Genomic DNA, 25,000 nt, shown 5'->3' on the forward strand with positions numbered 1-25,000 from the left:
TTTGAGACAATTTTTCATTTGTCAATACTGTGATAATTTCCATTGAAAAAAAGACAAAGTTTAATTTGTTTCATTAGCAGGAATATGACAAATATTGATGGTACTTCCTGATAAATAAGATTCATATTTACAAAGCTTTTTGGCTACCTGTGATTTCAGTTTTTTCCTGGTAGAATTATTTTTTCCTCCTTGGATTTATGTTTCTAGCTTTCTATTTGTCTTGGTGTACGTACTAAAAAATAATGCTTGAATTAGGGATCATTTGGCTTCAAGGACAGGCGTTGTAGGGATTCAGCTGTTTTGGGTTGAAGAAGAGTGACTAGACCTTGTGTGAATGGGAGAAACGTTAGGAATCTGAGAAGCTAGTCTCTCAAGCTCTCGTTCTGGTGATAAATGGTTTCTTGTCTCAGCATCTCCTTCCATGTCTGCTTCATCTCCCTTTCTCACTTCTCCCTTCCAGTTCTGTTTGTATTGCCCTGGTTTTTCATAGTCTCTGCTTCTCTGACTGGTAAGTGGATTTGATTTGCCATGGTGTTGACTTGAACTGTTCTTTCAACTAGAGTTTACCTGTTGGTGGTGACAGTGTGTTTCTTTTAGTTCAGTTGGCAAGAGAGAAATCTGAATGCATTGCATGACCACCATGACTTAAATGTCTATCCTTATCCCGTGACCTTGGTGGGAGGTAGCATGGAAAGCACCTTTTATATGAGGATTAAGCTTTTAGATGCTTTTTATGAGGAGGGTTCTCTTGTTGGTGTTGAACAAGGCACTCAGTTAAACATGTCAAGTCTAGCAGTGCGTGATGAGGTACTTTGTGGGATACAAAGATAGGTTGGATTTAATCCTTTTCTGCAAGGATCAGTTTGCTGGAAATAGCAAAAGACTCCTATAATTTAAGATTTGCTTTTTATTCTAGTCACCTCAGGCAAACCAGAAAGATGACAAAGTAGGACTATAAGAACTAGCTAGGATTAAGGAACGAGAATGAGAGGTAGCCCTGGATACATGAATGTACTATCTCTACAATTTGGATCACTAACCTACTAAGCATGAAAGTATCTAGAAGCCATTGTATCAGGATCCTCATTGCTGCTATCAAAGACTATCCCTTATTGAATAAAGAAGCTCTTATTCATATCAAGTAGACATTCTTTTGTCCCATCATTAAGATCTAGAGACATCTTAGGAGAACTCATTTCATCACTACTCTAGGAACTGGAACATTCTCATAGGCACCCTCTATCTATATAGTGACAGCTGTTCTCTTAGCAAATGTCATTCATCCCTGACAAGACAATTTGTGCCTTCTTTCTTTAGAGACAATAAGTAGGAATTCAAATAGTTGAGTCTGTAGTAGTGAGCATCTTGTTCTCTGCAGATCTGGCAACAAAAGAATTGACATACTGGGTCAATCCAATGTCCAGTCAACACCATAGGTGATATTTAACAAAAGCTCCATGATTTCAGGGAAAGGAACTGGAGCTTTTTATTCCTATGTCAGTATTGGAGTTTATATGGACTTCAGAGCTAAAATTTCCATATCCAAGTCTTTATTATATTACCAAACCAGGGCCAAGATTTTTAGAAATAAGTACAAGTCAAGGATAGGCAACTAAGGAACCTAGAAGATTGGAGTCAGATTACAAAGCCACAGGAGATAAATAGTTGGGGAGTCACAGAGTTCTAAGCACTTAGGCTACAACAGAAGGAAACAGTGATCTCAACTTTTGTGTTGAAGAATTGCCTGGAAAAAGTATTAAAATTTTAGTTTCTGGCTGGGCGCAGTGGCTCACACCTGTAATCCCAGCACTTTGGGAGGCTGAGGTGGGCGGATCATGAGATCAGGAGTTCAAGACCAGCCTGGCCAACATGGTGAAACCCTGTTTCTATTAAAAATACTAAAAAATTAGCTGGGCATCGTTGGCACGCCTGTAATCCCAGCTACTCGGGAGGCTAAGGCAGGAGAATTGCTTGAACTGGGAACTGGGAGGCGGAGGTTGCAGTGAGCTGAGATTGCACCACTGCACTCCAGCCTGGGCTACAGAGCAAGATTCCGTCTCAAAAAAAAAATATATATATATACATATATATATATATATATATATATATTTTGTTTCCTGAGTTCTACCCCCAGATTCCTAAAATCTGAGATGGGCCCAGGAATACATATCCTTCATAAGTATATCAGGTAATTCTAATTGGTATAGTCCTCAGAATGCTTGGAAAATGCATAGACAGCATAATGTCTACTTAGAACCTATTATATGCTTTGTTCTGTGGAAGTCTCAAATATCTGTTTATAATTGGGAGTGTTTCTTTCCTGATATTTGCCTGCCTCATATTAAACACTGTGTCCATCCTCTCTGATTGCTTATGTCAGTAGATCGTGACATGGGCTATAATTTGCGTAAGTATGATTATTTTTCTAGATGTTGTACTTAACAGTATTATGCCCTAAACATCTAGTTTTTATGGTTATGGCATCAGCTCATTTTCTTAAACTCTGTATTTTTGTATATGAACTCTTAAGAAGACAGTCTTTTTTTATTCCCACCTTTTGTCATTAAGTTCTCCTTTATTCTAATTTTCTGGATCTGGTAAGCGAGTTTTTTTTTTTTTTTTTTAACCTTATATACTTTGGAATATCAGCCATCTCTTGAACCTTTGCACTCACGAATTAATTTCTCACCTTTTAAGGTCTGTCATTCTTTTTGGAGTCTTAATTACTCTTAGAATATTGAGCTGGTTGTGAACATGAACTTTGGAGCCATATTGTCTAGGTGCAAATCTGATCTCCACTACTTAACCCTGTAATTTTGTGTAAACCTCTATGTGTCTCATCTGTAAACTGGGCATAGATAAATAATACTATTTATTCATATACAAAATAGGATTCTTGTGAGTATATGACACAACATTTGCAAAGTGCTTAGAGTAGTGGTTGTTACACCTTATCTTATTATTAGTTGTCCTGTTCTTTTTCCTAGGTAATACTCCCCTCCTTAATCTTTAGAATTCTCTATTTGTTGCAAATAATCCCTTTCTGGCTAATTTATTTTTTCTTTGTGTATTTATTTTCTTCTGAGTTTTCCTTTTGTAGCTCTTAGCTGCATTTGATGTAATATTTCCCCTTAAAATTTTTTCTATACAAGTGTTTCTTCCATCATTCTTTTCTCTCTTGTTAAAATTACCTCTGGTCTTGAAGTTCCTAGATTTGAAGGCTTTAAATCTCCCTTTAGTACTTTTCTTTTTGTACTTTTCTCCCTCCTCCTCTCACCTAATTTGTCAGTGATCTGCTGATTCTTTCACCCCATAACATCTCTTAGATTATTCTCTTCCTTTATTGTCTATAGTTGCCATCCTCATTACTTCTTGTTGAGATGATTGCAGCAGTAAAACTGGCCTTCCTGCCACTTCCCTACTCTATTCCATGGTGCACAGCACTCTTAGAATAATTTTTATCAAACTTTTCATCAAGTCATTTAAGAGGTACTATACCTTAGTTCAAATTGTGCCATATGCCAAATTTTCATCCCTGTGCTTTGTAATGGGTTTGCTAACATTTCCTTTCCTCCCTTTTCCATGTCTTATTTTCTTATTCCAGAAGTCGTTTTCTGTATTGCATTCAAGTAAATTACCTTTCCTTCTGCTGTATATTTTCAGCCTTTGTTTCTTGGCATTTGCTACCTTACCCACTTAATGTATTTGTATATCCTTATCTTACTAGTTAAAACCTTATACTTAAAACCCAGTTAAATCCTTCTGTCTGAAGAGACGTATCCCAGTGAACCTCGACACACTTAGACCAGTCATTTACTCGACTTATAAGCTGCATTTACATACTCAATCATTATTGTAATTTTTTGTATTTACTTGTAAGGTATGTGACATTCTAAATAGTTTAGTTTTCATGTTATGTATATGAATTGGATTCCTAGTTGAAGTGTAAGATCCTTGAATTTTCTGCTGACTTGCCGCTGGTAGGGGGCAGGGGTGAGGGGACTGAATTTATCCTCAGAAGATAGTGAACCTAAAATTTCTGGTACCCCTGTCGCTGGTACCAGCTACAGCCAATAATACTTGTCAAGAACTTAGACACAGCAATCTATCTAGTACTGAGGGTACTGGATCAGAGAAATGACATTCTTTCCCATCCCTCCTTCATTTTCACAGTTCATTTATTAACTCCCACTTATTTAGCCAACAATGAGTTAGATGTAGGCCTACCGTTCAGGAAGCTCATAGTTTGGTTTTGATAGGATCAGAAAGAGGACCCAACCGTGAGGCACAGATCTCAGTACTGCACATGGGGTATGCTTGCTTCAGTAATTTCAGTCATCTGAGCTAGCTTACTCATGAGCCCACTGTTCCATTGGGGAAAACATAATGTCTCCTTAGGCATCTCCCTGTCTCTTCAGTATGGTGGCTTCAAGGTAGCCAGACTTCTCACATAGTGCCTCAGGGCTCCAAAGGCAGGTGTCCCAAAAGAGAAAGGAAGTCAGGCTTATTGTTTTTTATGACCTATCCTTGGAAACTTGAGGATTACTTCCAGAGCATTCTACTCATGAAGGCAGTCATGCAGGCCTGCCTGTGTTGGAGAGCAGGGAACAGAGACTACACTCCACCTTTTGATGGGAGGAGTGGCAACATTCTCAAAGAGCATGTATGATGGAAATATTGTTGTGGCAGTTATGCAAAATGCAATGTGCCATACCAAAAGATAAATACTGTTAATAATTTGCTTTGCTTTCAGGTTACAAGTGTATTCTCTACGATGGTGTCATACTACCACTTATATTTCTTTCTTTAACAATATATAATGGTGTCAGCGCGTAAAGACATACCTCACTTTCTTAATGTAAACAAATGAAGTATAATGTAACTATTTACCCACCAGTGGACATTTAAGCTTTCTTTTACACACACACACACACACACACACACATTTAAGCTTTCTTTTACACACACACACATATACACAGAGAGAGAGAGAGAAGCAAAACGAACAAAAAGCCTAAAAGCATAATATAGTTTTAGATTACAATTGAATTTTGTCTTACCCCAAGTTGGTAGGATTTGTGAGGGGATCAGGGAGGGCAGTGATGATGCCACTTGTGGCCTTTGAAAGGGAATAATCCTCTTCACTCTTGATTTATCCACCTTGGTGAGTAATTTTAGTAGGAACCTCTTGTTTGGTGTTAGATTGGCCTGTGGTAAACATTGTTGTGAATGGGACTAAGAAGGCAAGAGGTAATAAGCTTTCTCCTCGTGCCACTATTCCAACCATCTGAGAATTGTTTCTTGCATCTCCTTTTTTTTCCCCTTTGCTGTTTTTTCTTTCTTTTTTCCTTGCTCCAACCTCCTCAATAATCCTGTGCTTCTGTCTTGATCTCAGCAAAAGATATGGATGAGATGGGACTATCATCATGTACAAAGATATCTCATTTGGCACTTGATCAGGTGAAGAATTATTTTTTGTCTTTCTTCCTGTTGTGTATGCAAAAGACATCTTAAATGACTTAACTTGAACTAGGAGTTGATCAATTGATTTTAAAAACTTGGTTATAGTAAAAAGCATTAAAAACTGATGACTTAAACATTTTACTTTAATCAAAATATATAGACATACATGCATTTGTTAGTTATTTGGTTACAGGGCAGTGGTTTTCAACTGGTGATTTTACCCTCCAGGGACATTTTGCAACATTTGGAGACATTTTTGATTGCCACTACTGCAATGGGAGTGCTACTGCCATGTAGTGGGTAATAGCAAAGCCAGGGATGCTGCCAAACATCCTTCAGTTTACAGGCCAATATCTCCCCCTCCCAACAGATAATTCTCCCATCCAAAATGTCAACAGTACTGGGGTTGAGAAACTCTGATCTAGGGCCAACGCCTTTTCTTTGTGTGTGACTCTATGGATTGACACTCTACATCAGCTTTTCATGCATAAACCATACCCATAATGTATCACTTATGATTTCCAGTTTTTTTTTTTAAGTGGAGGAAGACCTTAAGGACATTTATAATCTATGAGTCAAATGTTAATATTTTATTTCTTCCAAATCTCTTTTTTTTTTTTTTTTTTTTTTTTTTGAGACGGAGTCTTGCTCTGTCTTCAGGCTGGAGTGCAGTGGTGCAATCTTGGCTCACTGCAACCTCCGCCTCGCGGGTTCAAGCAATTCTCCTGCCTCAGCCTCCACAGGTGTGCGCCACCATGCCCAGCCGATTTTTGTATTTTTAGTAGAGACGAGGTTTCACCATGTTGGCCAGGATGGTCTCCATCTCTTGACCTTGTGATCCGCCTGCCTAGGCCTCCCCGAGTGCTGGGATTACAGGCGTGAGCCGCTGTGCCCAGCCCATTTCTCCCAAATCTTTTACAGTAGTCTCACCTATACTCAATTCAATAGCATTCTTATTTTTTCAAGTTAATCGTCTTAAATTGTGCCAAACATTGAACCTTTTTTTGTGTGTGTGTGACTTACTTTTAATAGAAACAACTCTTCATGCTCTTTTTTTTTTTTTTGAGATGGAGTCTCGCTCTGTCACCCAGGCTGGAGTGCAGTGGCACCATCTCGCTCACTGCAAGCTCTGCCTCCTGGGTTCACACCATTCTCCTGCCTCAGCCTCCCAAGTAGCTGGGACTACAGGTGCCCACCACCACGCCCAACTAATTTTTTGTATTTTTAGTAGAGACAGGGTTTCATCGTGTTAGCCACAATGGTCTCGATCTCCTGACCTCGTGATCTACCCTCCTTGGCCTACCAAAGTGCTGGGATTACAGGCATGAGCTACTGCGCCCGGCCTCTTCACACTCTTATTTTGTTAGTTTAGATAGTATAATCAAATTCCACAGTTGCAAGAACACCTTGTCTAAACAGTAAGGGAATAAACCAGCTTGCTCTTGGTTGGCACACAGTGGAGTGTTTGAAACAGCCTAATAAGCATCCTTGTCAGTTTGTTTTAGAAGGGGAATCTAGAGAATATTGGTTGATTATGATGGTTGGTTAATTGGAGGTTGAGCAAGAGCTTCCACATGAGCAATAGGAACTGAAGGGTTTTTTGTTGTTGTTGTTGTTGAAAAGAATTGTTTTCAAAGTAAGTTCACTGAAAACTTCTACTTAAATAAGCCAAAAGAAAAACAAAACAAAAAACCAGGCGCGCGTGTGTGCGCGCACACACACACGCACACACACACGCAGAGAGAGAAGCAAAAACAAAAAGCCTAAAAGCATAATATAGTTTTAGATTTCAGTTGAATTTTGTTTTACCCCAAGTTGGTAGGATTTGTGAGGGGATCAGGGAGGACAGTGATGATGCCAGTTGTAGCCTTCAAAAGATAATAATGCTCTTCACTCTTGATTTATCAGCCTTGCTGAGTAACCAAATCTTTAGGTATTTGGGATAATCAGGAAGCTCTGCCTATCTAGAAGTGATTCAGTTATTTTGCTAGGTTTCGGTTCCTTTCATGAAATGTACTTAATCATATTTTTGTGTATGCTTCAAGGGCTGCTACCAGCTGGCCTTATCCTATTTAACAACTCTGTTTTAAGCAGACTAACTTAACTTCCATGATGTCTGCTGTATTTCTGGATTACTTTCATATGGGCCTTTATATACTAAGCCCCGTCAGCCAGTCTCCTGCACTTTGCCAAAACATTTCTTAAACTTCTTTAAAATACTTAAACCCAGCATCTCAATTTTCACTAAAGACTTGATTCTAACACATTTCCAATCTTTGTATTACCAGCACATTTTTTTCAGCTTTGATTATATGCGTTTTCAGAATATATGCATTATTTTGGCTACATGAATTTATGCAGGCTGACTCATTGCCTAATAAAAGTGATGTTATTTAGAATTTAATCAGAGATTAATCAGAGAGGTCCAGAAACTGGCATTTTAGATACTCTAATGAATTCTCTAGTAACCAACACCCATTGGGAAATCTAACCTGAATGGATTGTTAATCTTCTCAGAGCTAGAGGATTTAAAGCTGAATTAGCATAGACTTGTTAAAGTTGTTAATTACTATTTCTGTAGTTTTTGGGGAAAATGTTAGCCCTTCTTTCCTGCACTTTCTGCTAATGATGGTGGTTTCTTTATGTAGAGAAACTTTAAGATTATAGAAGGATAAGAGATTACTTGGAGCAGCATGCCTGAGTTAACTCTTAGTTAATGAGATTTTTAAATATAATAATTCCTTCCCTCCAGGCTTATATTAAAAGAAAAATCACTGTATAAAAAGTTATTTTGTGTATTTGTGTGGTTATCTTACATTACATTTATAAAATACTTAGTATTTGAAACATTGTTTAATTTTATGTCCATTTCCTCTCACTTTTCAAACATAATGACGTATGTAGAGATTCTTAGTAAATGCTTTTTGAAAATGATGACTTATTATTATTATTATCATTATTTTTGAGACAGAGTCTCACTCTGTCCCTCAGGCTGGAGTACAGTGGCATGATCTCAGCTCACTGCAACCTCCGCCTCCCAGGTTCAAGGGATTCTCCTGCCTCAGCCTCCCAGGTGGCTGGGATTATAGGCATTAGCCACCACACCCAGCTAATTTTTTGTATTTTTAGTAGAGACGGGGTTTCACCATATTGAACCAGGCTTGTCTTGAACCCCTGACCTCAGGTGATCTGCTGGCCTTGGCCTCCCAAAGTGCTGGGATTACAGGCGTGAGCCACCACACCTGGCCTTGAAAAAAATGGTTTTTAATGGGTTATCAAACTAATAATTCCAAAGTGATCAAGATGGTAAATTGCAAGTCAGTTATAATGTTAAATGTTATCAAAATTATTGAAAATGTTATCAAAATTATTGAAAAATGTTATCAAAATTATTTGAAAAATAATTAAATGGCTTTATGGCAGGAATTAATTTCTTTTCAAGGCATAAATGAAAGATTATTTTCCAAATGAATCGTATATATAGGGTTCATTTTGGAAGAAGCACAGTAACCTTTTAAGGCAGTGTATTCCTTGTGGTGGTGGTGTTTTGCATTGTTGGTATTTAAATCACAAACTGTAATGTAGATTTCTTGAAAGGACCAGAAATAATCTAGTTTATCACTTGTGTCCAATAGGGAAATGAAGGGAGTAAGATGTTCTTGTCTAAAGTCTTATTGCCAGGGTAGAGCTCAGGTCACTTATCTTCTAGTTTTACATTTTCTCCATTGTACTACCTGTTACCAAAGGTGGCTGAAACATTTTAGTTCATTGTGCTCAAATACTACTAATTTGTGTTGGACACTCGGGATTTGAATTACTTCCTTTTTATAGATATGTATTGATTTTTGATAGTAATTAAGTTTATCTCTATTATATAGTGTACATTATCTAAACATCTCATCCAGGTAGTATAAAAACGATTAGTGCAATCAGTGATTTGTTATGTGCCTCTGCTCCTGATTATGTGTCTTAAGAGGCCTACAGGCATCTCAGCATGTCTGTGGGATCCTAGACGGCTTCTGTTCTGCTGTTGTCCTGAGTCTTCCAGCTATTTGCTGACCACCGAATTATAAAGCACCTCTCCTAGAGATCTCTTGAGTATATGTGTATCCTTGGTTATTATATTGCCTGATTTAATTCATTGACATACATTTGGGACATCATGTTGTATACTATATGAAATATACTGATTTCTTTCTTTCTTTCTTTCTTTTTGAGACAAGTTCTCGCTCTACTGTCCAGTCTGGAGTCCAGTGGCATGATCTTGGTGCACTGCAACCTCATCTCATCAGCTCAAGCCATCCTCCCTACCTTAGCCTCCCGATTAGCTGGGACCACAGGTGCATGCCACCACAGTTTTTGTATGGCTAGTTTTTGTATTTTTTGTAGAGATGAGATTTCGCCATGTTGCCCAGGCTGGTTTCAAACTCCTGGCCTCAAGTGATTTGCCTGCATCAGCCTCCCAAAGTGGTGGGATTACAGGCATAAGCCACTGTGCCCAGCCTAAAATATACTGATTTATATATTATGTTTTGGATTAATTTCCAAATGGACATAGGAACATATTTGGTTTGTACTGTTATTTTTAAATGAAAATATAATTAGCTTGTCTTGTTTTGTTTTATAGGACCTTTCCTAGGACCATAATTTATTAGAATTCAAAGAGTAGGTTTATTTTGCAAATTCAAACCTACTTTTTTAAGGGAAAGGGAAGAATTGACATTAATTATATATAGCTTGAATTTTTATCTTTTAATTATAAACTTGAAAGTCTATTTATAAAAATGGAAAAACAAATGAACATCTATTAAAATATGGGTTATGGGCCAGGCGTGGTGGCTCACCCCTGTAATCCCAGCACTTTGGGAGGCCAAAGGCGGGCAGATCACCTGAGGTCAGGAGTTCGACACCAGCCTGACCAACATGGCCAAACCCTGTCTCTACCAAAAATACAAAAATTAGCCGGGCATGGTGGCGCATGCCTGTAATCCCAGCTATGTGGGAGGCTGAGGCAGTGGAATTGCCTGAACCTGGGAGGTGGAGGTTGCAGTGAGCCTGCAGTGAGCCGAGATTGTGCCATTGGACTCCAGCCTGGGCGACAGAGCGAGACTCTGTCTTAAAAAAAAACCTGGGTTATATAGAAGGACTTAAAATTTAGTGTTGTGGCCGGGTGAGGTGGCTCCTCCCTGTAATTTCAGTGTTTTGGGAAGCTGATGCAGGAGGATTGCTTGAAGCCAGGAGTTTGAGACCAACCAGCCTGGGCCTCATAGCGAGATTCCATCTCTACAAAAAATTTTTAAAAATTAGCTGCGTGTAGTGGTTTGCACCTGTAGTCCCAGCTACTCAGGAAGCTAAGGCAGGATCATTTGAGCCAAAGTTGGAGCCTGTGGTGAGCTATGATTGCACCACTACACTCCAAGATGGGTGACAGAGTGAGACCCTATCTCTAAAAAAAAAAAAAAAAATTACTGTTGATTGTACCACCAGGGTAGTTGGGGCATTTGAAAGCATGTTTATGTATTTTTTAAAGGTTAGTTTGACAAGATAATTGACCTACCAGTCTATATGATGGCCAGTTGTAGGATGGTAGAAAAACTTTGTTGAGCAATGTTTTTTGAACTATCTGTGGTAACGCAACATTTTTATAATCTCATTGGCTGATAGTGTCTTTTGTAAAATACAATAAAAATGGGTAACTAGAAAAATTAAGTGGAAAAAATAGCCAAAGAAATATGATACAAGTCCAAATATCAGTTTCAGGAGATATATTAATTGGTCAAATTGCTATTAAAATTTCTAAACACTTAGTCTCAATTTCTGTAACTAGTCATGGACCAGTTTCAGACAGTAACAGTGCCCATGGATCAATACTGGTCTACAGACCAGACTTTGAGAAGAACTGTCCTAGAATATACAAATGCTATATAGTATTAGGAGTCATTGCTAAGCTGAAGAGTTGTCTTTCACACCAGACACAGCTCCTGCAAACAATCTACAGGTGCCTCGCCTGCTAAAGTGCTTAGTAGCCTTCTATGAAGACCAAAAAAAAATGAGACTTGAGAACTTCTTTAAAAAAGAAACAACAAACTTTACTGACATATAATTTATTTGGTGTAAAATTCATCTGTATTAAGTGTACTGCTCAATGACTTCTAGTGAATTTTCCAACTTGTGCAAAACACCACCACAATCCAATTTTAGAACTTTTTTTTTTTTTGAGACCCATTTTTGGCTCAAATGGGTCTTTCATCACCCAGGCTGTAGTACTGTGGTGTGATCATGGCTCACTGCAGCCTTGACTTCCTGGGCTCAGGTGATTCTCCTGCCTCAGCCTGTTCAGTCCCAGAACACTTTCATCACCTCCACAAGAACCCTTATGTTCTTTTATACTTAATCCCTATTCCTAGCCCCAACCCCAGCTCCAGACAACCACCATGCTTTATGTGTTTATACCAACCAAAATACCTTTTGTGTTTACAGATTTGTCCTTTCCAGACATTTTATGTAAATGGAATCAGACAGTATGTGGCCTTTTGTTTCTGGTCTCTTTGACTAAGTGTAATGTTTTTGAAGTTCATCCACTTTGTAGCATGTATCAATATTCTGTTTTTTATTGCTGAATAGCATTCAGTTGTTTTAAAATACCACATTTTGTTTGTCCACCAGCTGATGGTTGTTTGGGATGTTTCCAGATTGGAGGATATTTTTAAAAATGCTTTTATGACATTTGCATGCAACTTTTTGGGGGAACATGTTTTTATTTCTTGGATAGGTACCTAGAAGTGGAATTGTTGGCTTGCATGGTATCTATGTTTAGCTTTTCAAGAAACTGCAAAACTATTTTACTGTTTCACCAGCAATATATTAGAGTCGCAGTTTCTTCACATCCTTGTCAACACTTGTTATTGTCTATCTTTTTTTATTATAGCCATTCTAGTGGGAATGGTATTGGATTGCATTTCCCTAATAACTGATGATGTTGAGCATGTTTTCATGTGCTTATTGGCAATTCATATATCTTTTTTGATGAAATATCTATTCAGGTATTTGCTCATCTTATAGTTGGGTTGTCATCATATTGAACTGTAAGAATTCTGTATGTATTTGGGATACATGTCTTTTATAGATATATTAATATGTTTTGCAGATATTTTCTCCTAATCCTTGTCTTTTCTTTCTCTTACTGATTTGTTTTGAAAGGGGAACTTTTCAATTCTTCTTAAAATTCATGCTCATTTTAAAGAATCACAGGGACTAATGAAATGAGAGAGCAGTGACAGGGTACCTTACTCTGCTTCAGCTCTATTTCAGAAAGTAATTATCTAATTGTAGAGTTCACTTGTAGTGATGCTAAATGACCACATCAGTGTTTCAAACCTGATATTCTGGTGGTTGTACTGGGGGAGTCGATTTGCCACCATACCACTGACAGAATATCATCTTTTACTGTAATTCCTTAAGCAGTCAGATTTCTTAGTTGGAAGCAACAAAAACTGATTTTGGCCTATTTAACCTAGAAGTAAATTTATTAAATAGATGTTAGGAAGCTCTTAGAATTGCTAGGAAGACTGCAGCCAGGCTTGTACAATGAGAAGACCTGGGGGGAGGGTGCTGTCCTTGGCAGAAACCAGTCAGAGCCACACCACAGGTGCAGTCTGATTAGGACAGCAATACTGTTGCTTGCTTACTGCTGCTGGCACCACTGAATGCTGCTGCTTGACTTTTTTTGAAGTCTCCCTCTGTTGCCCAGGCTGGAGCGCAGTGGTGCGATATCAGCTCACTGCAACCACTGCCTCCCGGGTTCAAGCGATTCTCCTGCCTCAGCCTGGCGAGTAACTGGGATTACAAGTGCCTGCCACCATGCCCGGCTAATTTTTGTATTTTTAGTAGAGACAGGATTTCACCACATTGGCGAGGCTGATCTTGAACTTCTGACCTCAAATGATCCACCCACCTCGGCCTCCCAAAATGCTGGGATTATAGGCGTGAGCCACCGTGCCTGGCTGCTGCTTGACTTTTATTGCTGCTGCTCCTAAAACTTGCCCCTGCTGCAGTGGTCATCTCTATTTAAGAGGGTTCTTTCTGGTTGTGACACCAGCACTACACCATTTTACATAAGTGATTTGAGCGTCTATAGATTTTGGTATCTGCAGGGTTGGGGGAGGGCAGAGGGGAGTATTTTGGAACCAGCCCACTGCAGATACCAAGGGACAACTGTACAGATGGTCCCCGACTTACCATGGCTTGACTTAATGATTTTTTAACTTTATGATGGTGCAAAAGTGATATGCATTCAGTAAAAACTATACTTCATATTTTGAATTTTGACTTCTTTCCCAACTGGCCATATGTGATATGCTACCTTTTCACAATGCTGGGCCAAATCATCTAACCAAAGGCTATTTTATAATAAAGTGTTGAATATCTCATTTAATTTATTGAACACTATACTGAAACTGTTCTAAGCACATTTTGATTAGGCTAGGCTAAGCTATGATGTTTGATAGGTTAGATGTATTAAATGCGTATTCAACATAACAATACTTTCAACTTACTATGGGTTTATCAGGATGTGACCTTACGCTAAGTTGAGGAGCATCTGTACTGTATTTCTAAAGGAAGCTGGGATATGAATATCTGGCATTTTCAAGCTTCTTAATGAAAAATAGGTACTCCATCTTATTAGTATTGAAGAATCTCGAGTGTTTCCCATCTTAAAAAGAAAACACAAGCTCCCTCAACCTCACTTTCCCATCCAGATTCTGCCATGTTTCTGTTTTCTCATCTATAGACAATATTGACTATTCTCACCCCCATTTCTTGATGAACTCTTCAATCCACCAGAATCTGGTGTATACCCTCATTAATCTCCAAAACTCTTTTTCACAATTTTGCTAAAATTCATGGACAAATTTCAGTTTTCTGGTTTGATATTTCAGCAGTTTTTGTCAATGATCATTCCTTCTTTATGAAACACTTGCTTCTGCGGCTTCTTTGATACTTCTGTGTTTTGGGTTTTCTTATTTTTTTTTTTATTCTTTTTTTTTTTTTCTTTTTTATTGATCATTCTTGGGTGTTTCTCCCAGAGGGGGATTTGGCAGGGTCACAGGACAATAGTGGAGGGAAGGTCAGCAGATAAACAAGTGAACAAAGTTCTCTGGTTTTCCTAGGCAGAGGACCCTGCGGCCTTCCGCAGTGTTTGTGTCCCTGGGTACTTGAGATTAGGGAGTGGTGATGACTCTTAACGAACATGCTGCCTTCAAGCATCTGTTTAACAAAGCACATCTTGCACCGCCCTTAATCCATTCAACCCTGAGTGGATACAGCACATGTTTCAGAGAGCACAGGGTTGGGGGTAAGGTCACAGATCAACAGGATCCCAAGGCAGAAGAATTTTTCTTAGTACAGAACAAAATGAAAAGTGTCCCATGTCTACCTCTTTCTACACAGACACGGCAACCATCCGATTTCTCAATCTTTTCCCCACCTTTCCCCCCTTTCTATTCCACAAAACTGCCATTGTCTTCATGGCCCATTCTCAATGAGCTGTTGAGTACACCTCCCAGATGGGGTGGTGGCCGGGCAGAGGAGCTCCTCACTTCCCAGTAGGGGTGGCCGGGCAGAAGCGCCCCTCACCTCCCGGACGGGGCGGCTGGCCGGGCGGGGGGCTGACCCCCTCCACCTCCCTCCCGGACGGGGCGGCTGGCCAGGTGGGGGGCTGACCCCCCACCTCCCTCCCGGACAGGGCGGCTGGCCGGGCAGAGGGGCTCCTCACTTCCCAGTAGGGGCAGCCGGGCAGAGGCGCCCCTCACTTCCCCGACGGGGCGGCTGGCCCGGCGGGGGGCTGACCCCCCCACCTCCCTCCCGGACGGGGCGGCTGGCCGGGCAGAGGGGCTCCTCACTTCCCGGTAGGGGCGGCCGGGCAGAGGCGCCCCTCACCTCCCGGACAGGGCGGCTGGCCGGGCGGGGGGCTGATCCCCCCACCTCCCTCCCGGACGGGGCGGCTGGCCGGGCGGGGGGCTGACCCCCCCCACCTCCCTCCCGGACGGGGCGGCTGGCCGGGCGGGGGGCTGACCCCCCCACCTCCCTCCCGGACGGGGCGGCTGGCCGGGCGGGGGGCTGACCCCCCCCACCTCCCTCCCGGACAGAGCGGCTGGCCGGGCAGAGGGTCTCCTCACTTCCCAGAAGGGGTGGCCGGGCAGAGGTGCCCCTCACCTCCCGGACGGGGCGGCTGGCCAGGCGGGGGGCTAACCCCCGCACCTCCCTCCCGGACGGGGCGGCTGGCTGGGCCGGGGGCTGACCCCCCCACCTCCCTCCCAGACAGAGCGGCTGGCCGGGCAGAGGGGCTCCTCACTTCCCAGTAGGGGCGGCCGGGCCGAGGCGCCCCCCCACCTCCTGGACAGGGCGGCTGGCCGGGTGGGGGGCTGATCCCCCACCTCCCTCCCGGACGGGGCGGCTGGCCAGGCGGGGGGCTGACCCCCCCACCTCCCTCCCGGACGGGGCGGCTGGCCGGGCAGAGGGGCTCCTCACTTCCCAGTAGGGGCGGCCGGGCAGAGGCACCCCTCGCCTCCCGGACGGGGCGGCTGGCCAGGCGGGGGGCTGACCCCCCCACCTCCCTCCCGGACGAGGCGGCTGGCCGGGCAGAGGGGCTCCTCACTTCCCGGTAGGGGCGGCCGGGCAGAGGCGCCCCTCACCTCCCGGACGGGGCGGCTGGCCGGGCGGGGGGCTGACCCCCCCACCTCCCTCCCGGACGAGGAGGGAGGACGCTCCTCACTTCTCAGATGGGGTGGCTGCCGGGCGGAGGGGCTCCTCACTTCTCAGATGGGGCGGTTGCCAGGCAGAGGGTCTCCTCACTTCTCAGACAGGGCGGCCGGGCAGAGACACTCCTCACGTCCCGGACGGGGCGGCAGGGCAGAGGTGCTCCCCACATCTCAGACGATGGGCGGCCGGGCAGAGACGCTCCTCACTTCCCAGATGTGATGGCGGCCGGGAAGAGGCGCTCCTCACTTCCTAGATGGGATGGCGGCCGGGCAGAGACGCTCCTCACTTTCCAGACTGGGCAGCCAGGCAGAGGGGCTCCTCACATCCCAGACGATGGGCAGTCAGGCGGAGACGCTCCTCACTTCCCAGACGGGGTGGCTGCCAGGCAGAGGCTGCAATCTCGGCACTTAGGGAGGCCAAGGCAGGCGGCTGGGAGGTGGTTGTAGCAAGCCGAGATCACGCCACTGCACTCCAGCCTGGGCGCCATTGAGCACTGAGTTAACGAGACTCCTTCTGCAATCCCGGCACCTCGGGAGGCCGAGGCTGGCGGATCACTCGCGGTTAGGAGCTGGAGACCAGCCCAGCCGACACATCGAAACCCCGTCTCCACCAAAAAAATACAAAAACCAGTCAGGTGTGGCGGCGCGCGCCTGCAATCGCAGGCACTCGGCAGGCTGAGGCAGGAGAATCGGGCAGGGAGGTTGCAGTGAGCTGAGATGGCAGCAGTACCGTCCAGCTTCGGCTCGGCATCAGAGGGAGACCGTGGAAAGAGGGGAGAGGGGAGAGGGGGGAGGGGGGAGGGGAGAGGGGAGAGGGAGCTCTATCTACCACACAGTCTTGGGTGCAAAGTCGAGCGAGCTTATTCTTCGGGTTTTCTTCTTTTGGGGGCTGCTTCTTGCCCTTCAAGTTCCTCAGAGCTCTGCTCCAGGCCCTATTCTTGTCTAAACATACTCCATAAGCAAGCTCATCTACCTTTATAGCCTCATTTACCACTTACAGACTAGCCTAGGCCTCTGTTGAGTTCCAGAGAGAACTTTATACTAGATATTTCTTTTGGGGTGTTTCAAAGTCATCTCAAAGATGCCTTTTTATGCTTTAAAAAACATACTTAAGTTTTCTCCGCTTCTAGTATTGCTTATTGTAGGAAATGACACCAACGATCAAACACCTATTCAAACTAAAAACCTGAGGATTATCTCTGATTCTTACTTCCTTCATGTTAACTCTTCTATATTCTGTTTCCAAATATCACCAATTTCACCATTTCTCCCTTTTCCTCCTATAGTCACCCTGATCCAAGTCATTGTCAGTGATGGCCTAGAATGGTTACTGTAAAATCTCCTAATGACACTCCCTAGTGCTGGTCTTGCCCTCTTTCCCCACGGGATAGCAAGATGGATAATGTTATCCTTAAGTCTTTTTAAACCCTTGCCCTTAGGGTAAAGTCCAAACTATTTAATGTGCTTTGTAAGACTCTCCAACATATTTGCACTCACTTATCTCTAACATTATTACTACTTTTCTTTTTGCATTTGATGTTCCAGCTAATCTTCTTTAAGTTTCTCAGTTGGGCAAGCTTTTTCCTGCCTGTTACCCCACATGCTGTTCTCTCTAAGTAGGTGAATTCACCCTCCCACCTCGCCTTCACCATCTCATTTCCCCACTTCTCAACCCGGCAATGTCCATTAGTTCTTTGTGTCTTACTTTAAATACTTGCCTAGATTAGGTTATGATATTTTCTTACATGCTTCTGGAATACTCTGTACTTTCCCTATAGTACGCATTACAACTTATTGTAATTATTTGTCTGTTTTCCCACTAGACTGTAAACTGCATAGGGTTAAGAACGATGCATTTCTCTTTCTCTCCCCATAGCACCCAGCACAGTTCTTGACTCATAGTAAATGCTTAATAACGTCTGCTAAGTGAATAGAGATCCTTTGATCTGTTTTATTTTGATTTATTTATCTATTTTGAGACAAAGTCTCACTCTGTCGCCCAGGCTGGAGTGCAGTGGCGTGATCTCACTGCAGCCTCCACCTCCTGGGTTCAAGTGATTCTTTTTTTTTTTTTTTTTTTTTTGCGGGGGCGGAGGGATGGAGTCTCACTCTTGTCACCCAGGCTGGAGTGCAGTGGCACAATCTCGGCTTACTGCAACCTCCATCTCCCAAATTCAAGCGATTCTTCTGCCCCAGCCTCCCAAGTAGATGGGACTACAGGCATGTGCCACCACATCCGGCTAATTTCTGTATTTTTAGAGACAGGGTTTCACCATGTTGGCCAGGCTGGTCTCGAACTCCTGACCTCAAGTGATCGGCCTGCCTAGGCCTCCCAAAGTGCTGGGATTGCAGGCGTGAGCTACCGTGCCTGGCCTGATCTGTTTTAAAAAGAGATAACCTCCTTGTATTAAATAAATCAGCCTAACCACTTGAGATGGGTAAGTTCAGTGTGTACATTTATATTCATCTACAGAAAAACTACCGAGAATTTTATAAACCTGCATTGTCAAAGAGGATATTAGAAAACGATTGGGACTTATATAGTAAAATCTGTATTTAGGAACTTAAGGATCAAATTGTAAATGTGGGATCAAATAGATACCCCATCTATTAAAGAATGGCCAGTGGGAAATTTAACATACTAATTAAACACTTAAAAAAATTGCCTCATCAGAATCATCTTTTCCCACTTTAAACTGTGGACAGGCACTGTTTTGCTAGGTAAGTAAATATCTGAACACATGCCTTCACTTGTCTTGATCAAGACAAACATCTGTATAAACTTCAGCTTAGCATTCTTTGAACCACAGCACTACAGACAGCCATGACAGTTAATGTGACATTGAAGCCTATTTGACATCCCTAACCTAAGTTAGAGGGTCAGTAACATTTGAATTAATAAAATAAATATGTGGTTTTCATTTCAGTGAAAATTTCTTTTTTTGCTCTTATTTCAGTGAGAACTTCCTTGTTAGAATATATTCTACTTTATTTGAACACAGTGTTATACTTGTAATACCTATAATGGAAATGAAATGCTTTATAAAAACCAGTGAATGCATTATAAGCATATGCAAATAGAGTGAAAGAACTGCAAAGGAAATTCCGCAGAACATATTTTTATTTCTTCAAAGGTGGCTATAGAAGTACTTCTGGATTAGATATGTTCAGTTGCAAAATAACAAATTCTGTGGAAACCAACAAACTATAAAGGAAATTTATTTGTTTATATATCACAAAATCCAAAGACAGGTAAGACTTCTGGCAAAAATTGATCCAGAGGCTCTAAGATGTCATCAGTAATCTTTGTTGTTGTTATAATGTTGTGTTGTTTTACTTTGCATTCTCAACTTCCTAGAGCAACTCTATCCAATAGGAATATAATGCCTATTACATTTTAAAATTTAAATATTCTAGTTACTACATTTTATGAAGTAAAAAGAAACAGATGAAATTCATTTTTTTTAAAGAGACAGGGTCTGACCGGGCGCCGTGGCTCACGCCTGTAATCCCAACACTTTTGGAAGCTGAGGCGGGCGGATCACAAGGTCAGGAGATGGAGACCATCCTGGCTAACATGGTGAAACCCCGTCTCTACTAAAAATACAAAAAATTAGCCGGGCATGGTGGCAGGTGCCTGTAGTCCCAGCTACTTGGGAGGCTGAGGCAGGAGAATGGCGTGAACCCAGGAGGTGGAGCTTGCAGTGAGCCAAGATCGCGCCACTGCACTCCAGCCTGGGTGACAGAGCGAGACTCTGTCTCAAAAAAAAAAAAAAAAAAAAGAGACAGAGTCCTGCTCTGTTGCCCAGGGTGGAGTGCAGTGGCCATATTCACAGGTGTATGAGAGTTTTGACCTGCTGTGTTTCTAACTTGGGCTGGATCACCCCTCCTTGGGCAACTTGGGTGGTTCCCTACTGCTTTGAGTGGTCACCATATTGATGCCATACTTAGTGGGGGCACCTGATCAGCTTTAGCACACTATAGCACAGAACTCCTGGGTTCAAGTGATCCTCTTGTCTCAGCCTCCTGAGTAGCTAGAACTATAGACATGTGACGCTGTGCCTGGCAAAATTAATTTTAATAACAGGTTTTATTTAACTCAGTATTTCCAAAATATTACTATTTCACATGGAATTAGTATAAAAATTGAGATATTTTACGTTCTTAAGTCTTCAAAACTGGTATTTTACTCTTACAACATGTCTCAATTCAGACTAGCCAGATTTCAAAGGCCCAGTAACCACATGTAGCCAGTGGCTACTGTTTTGGACAGCAGTTATAGTTTCTACTTTGTCTTAAGGCTGGCTCTCATTTTCTCAAGTTGGCCACTGCAGTCAGCAGATTTATGTGTTTTCTTGTTCATATCTTTAAGAAAGAAGACAGCATATTTTCAGTATCTGCCCTCTAAGTAAGGGGAAATTTTTCCCCAGAATCCCTCAGCAGATGTCACCATGAGTTTCATTGTTTGTATTGGGCCTTCTGATCATCCATGATTCCTGCCACTGTAACCAGGAGGATGAAATGTACTGAATAGTATGTGCCAATCAGGAATTACCCATGGGATATAACCCAGGATCACAAATCCTATGCTATTCACAAAGAGTTTTTCTCCTGTGTTTTGTTCTAGAAGTTTTATATTTTTGGGTTTTCCATGTAAGTCTGTGACCCATTTTGAGTTAATGCATGTAGAAGATTTGAGGTATGGGCAAGGTTTTATGTTTTTGGATATAGATTTCCACGTGTTCTAGCTCCATTTATTGAAAAAGGCTATCCTTTTTCCATTGAATTGACTTTACATCTTTGTCAAATATTAATTGACCATATTTGTGTGAGTCTGTTTCTGGACTTTCTATTATTCTATTCTATTGATCTATCTGTCTGTCCCTTTTCTACGAACACACTATCTTCATTACGGTATTGTAAGTCTTACAATCAGTTAATATGAGTCTTCCAACTTTTTTTTTTAAATCTAAATTGTTTTTACTATTCTCATTCATTGGCCTTTCCATACAGATATTAGAGTTAGCTTGTTAGGCAGACATGGGAGGATAGCTTGAGCCCAGGAGTTCAAGACCAGCCTGGGCAATAGAGTGAGACTTTGTCTCTACAAAATATAAAAATTAGCCAAACTTAGTGATGCATGCCTGTAGTCCCAGCTACTCAGGAGGCTGAGGTGAGAGGAACACTTGAGCCCTGGAGGCAGAGGTTACAGTGAGCAGAGATCATATCACTGCACTCCAGCCTGGGTGACAGAGCAAGACCCTGTCTCAAAAAAAAAAAAAAAAAAAAGAATTACCTTGTTAATATATACCAAAAGATCTTCTAGAATTTTTATTGGGATTGTGTTGGCCGTTAGAGCAATTTGGGCAGAATTTACATCTTAGCAATATTAAGTCTTCTGGTCCATGAACACTGTATATCTCTCCATTTATTTAGATCATCTTTGATTTTTTCTGTTGTTTTCAGCATTCAGATTCTTCATCTATTTATTAGACTTATGCCTAAATATTTTATGATTTTGGTGCTATTATAAATGGTATATTTTTATTGGATTGTTAGTTCATTGTTAGTAAGTAGAAATGTAATTGATTTTTGTATATTATCTTTGTATCTTATAGCCTTGATAAATTCATATGTTAGTTTGAAGAGTTTTTTTTCTAGAAACCTTAAGATTTTCTACATGACAATCACATTGCGTATGAATAGAAAAGGTTTTACTTTTTCCTTTCCAGTCTGTGCTTTTTTTTTCCCCTTACTGTATTATACTGACTAAAACTTTTGGTATGATACTGAATAGTAGTGGTTAGAATGGACAGACTTGTCTGTTTTCAGTGTTAAGGCAAAAGCATTTTATCTTTCATTATTAAATATGATATATTTAGGGTTTTCATGGATGCCATTTATCAGTTTAAGGAGGTTCTATTTTTAGTTTGCTCCGAGTTTTGGTCATGAATAAGATATTATATTAACTTTTATCAAGTGCTTTTTCTTCATCTTTTCTTATTTAGTCTGTGATTATGGAGAATTACATTGACTGATTTTTGAATACTGAATAAACCTTGCATGCTGTATTGTTCTTTTCATATATTGCTGGATTCAGTTGGCTACAGTTTTGTTGAGGATTTTTTCATCTGTGTTCATCAGGGATATTAGTTTGTAGTTTTCCTGTCATGTAATTTAATCCTCTGGCTTTTGTACTGGGATAATATGCTGGCCTTATAAAATGATTTGGGAAATTCTTTCTTCTCTTCTATTTTCTGGAAGAGACTGAGTAGGATTGCCATTATTTCTTCATTGAATATTTGGTCAAATTGGCCAGTGAAACTATCCAGGCCTGCAGTTTTCTTGGTTGTGATATTTTTAAACTATGAACTCAGTTTCCTTAAGAGCTATTCAACTATTCATGTTATTTTTATTTTTATTTTTATTTTTTGAGATGGACTCTTGCTCTGTCGCCCTGGCTGGAGTGCAGTGGCGTGATCTCGGCTCACCACAACCTCTGCCTCCCAGGTTCAAGAGATTCTCCTGCCTCAGCTTCCCGAGTAGCTGGGGCTACAGGTGCATGCCACCACGCCCGGCTAATTTTTTGTATTTTTAGTAGAGATGGGGTTCCACCGTGTTAGCCAGGATGGTCTCAATCTCCTGACCTTGTGATCCGCCTGCCTTGGCCACCCAAAGTGTTGGGATTATAGGCGTGAGCCACCACGCCTGGCCATGTTGTTTCTTTTGGTAGTGTATGTATTTAAGGAGCTGGTCCATTTCATCTGAGTTACTGAATTTATGGACATAGACTTGTTTATAGTATTACCTGGTACTTTTAACCTCTATAGGGTCTCTAATGATGTTCCCTCTTTCATTATCAAAAAATCATAACTCGTGAAATGTTTGTGCTGTATATGAGTTTATAAACATCATTTTACCGCCAGCACACCGAGTTTAAGTGCTTCCCACCTTTCATTTAACATAAGTATTTTAAAGTAGTAAGTATCACTGTCATCAATAACATAGTCATTTTCTGGAACATGAATAAACACATAAGGTCTGCTGCTATTTATGATATATTATCAAAGTTGTTTACACACCTGTATTCAGTGTGTAAAGTCATAACGCTGTTTTAAAAACAGCAGGAACTTCTGAAGACATCCAAATAACTATAGCAACTTTTAAAGTATTTCTTTATACTATCAATTCTAAATAGAAAAATTAGGGAATTAGAAAACAGGGAAGTTCTTTTTCTTGAGGAAAACAGAGAGGAAAGTGACAGAATATTGACTGCTCAGTGTTCATGTCATAAATTTTTCTCCATTGGTGAAGGATTAACCCAGTAACAGATACAGTTAGCCTTCTAACTGTACACTATGTTTTTGACTGTGCCTTTGTTTGTGGGGAATTGGTTCCAGGACTCCCTTTGGCTACCAAAATCTGCTGATGTTCAAGTCCCTTAGATGGCCCTTCTGTATCCAAGGGTTCTTCATCTGCAGATTTAACCAACCATGGATGGAAAACACTGTATTTATTTCAGTATTTATTGTATTATAGCCAACACAATACTGTATTTTCATGTAATTTAATTCTCTGGCCTTTTTATTGGGATAATTTTGACCTCATAAAATGATTCGGGAAATGTTTTCTTCCCTTATATTTTCTGGAAGAAATTGAGTAGAATTGACATTATTTCTTTATTGAATATTTGGTCTATTCTTAATCTCAGTATTTATTGCGTTACAGATAGCACAATGCTGTATTTTCAATAATTTCAATAAACAATACAGTGGATTGTTTATTAGCTGCAGATTTCCATAGTTGATTGAATCCTCAGATGTAAAACTCATGGATATGGAGGGCCAACTGTATAGGCAAAAGATGTAAGATGTCCACAACTTGAATGACTTGTTTATAATTTTGGATGTCATAGTAATACACAATACCCACACACATTTTTATTTTCTTTTGGCAAAATCCATTTCCTTGGAAGGTAGTATATAATTTGTATTTTTGTAAATCAAATTTTGTTACACATGACCTAAGCAAGAACAAGCAAAGCTAAAACAATAAAATCCTATTTTAAATTCTTTTGTAAAATGAATACTCAAGAGATCAGTGTTATACCTTAATTTTAAAATGAAAGCCATAGTCAAAAGTGTATTTCAAATGCTAAATATTATAAAGAACAAGCGAAGTTTTGTGTGTGTGTGTGTGTGTGTTTTTCAATAGCTAGACCTAGAGATGTATTGCACACAGGGCTGGCTTATGAATAAACAAGAACTTTTATTGTGACAGATGCAGCATTTTTTTCTACACTTCTTCCAAGATTTTACATCAACCAGGTAAACTTGACAACCCAGTTTCAAATTTATATGTTAACCTTTTATTTATATTCATTGTTTCTTAGCTCCAGATACCATTTACTAACTTGTGCCTCTCTGCATCAAATTCGTTAACCTGTTTTTATTAACTAATTTATCAAATCACTATTGAGTTCCTACTATAAACAAGGTACTATGGTAGGGCCTTGGAATATAGTTGTGAATAATACAATTGGTCATCCAAACTCATAAGCCCTTCATATTTGCTTATAAATTAAAACCCTAGGCAGTATTTGCCTGAAGTTTAAATATATTACATTTTATTATGAGAATTTTTTGTGTTGCCATAATGGAAAAGATGTAACTGTTAAGATATTATATGATTAGATTATCTCGTGAGATTTATCTTTTTAAATGATTCTCTGTAAGCATGTATTCATTTATGCATAGTGCCCTCATACCCAAATATTT

The 25,000-nt window shown here is 40.8% G+C and overlaps 1 protein-coding gene across 49 annotated transcripts in view; it reads left to right on the forward strand.

Moving 5' to 3' along the window:
• HMBOX1 (homeobox containing 1) overlaps positions 1-25,000 on the forward strand; it is a 177,555-nt gene that overhangs the window by 7,956 nt on the left and 144,599 nt on the right. For 15 of the 49 annotated variants that reach the window (XM_055116420.2, XM_055116410.2, XM_055116428.2 and 12 more), the window contains one exon: positions 24,504-24,550. The exons of the other annotated variants lie outside the window; for them this stretch is intronic. The gene's annotated coding sequence lies outside the window, so the exon portion shown is untranslated. The remainder of the gene's footprint in view (positions 1-24,503; positions 24,551-25,000) is intronic. 49 annotated transcript variants of the gene reach the window in all.

Source organism: Pan paniscus, chromosome 7 (assembly GCF_029289425.2).
Source record: "Pan paniscus chromosome 7, NHGRI_mPanPan1-v2.0_pri, whole genome shotgun sequence".
NCBI classification, from domain to species: domain Eukaryota; kingdom Metazoa; phylum Chordata; class Mammalia; order Primates; family Hominidae; genus Pan; species Pan paniscus.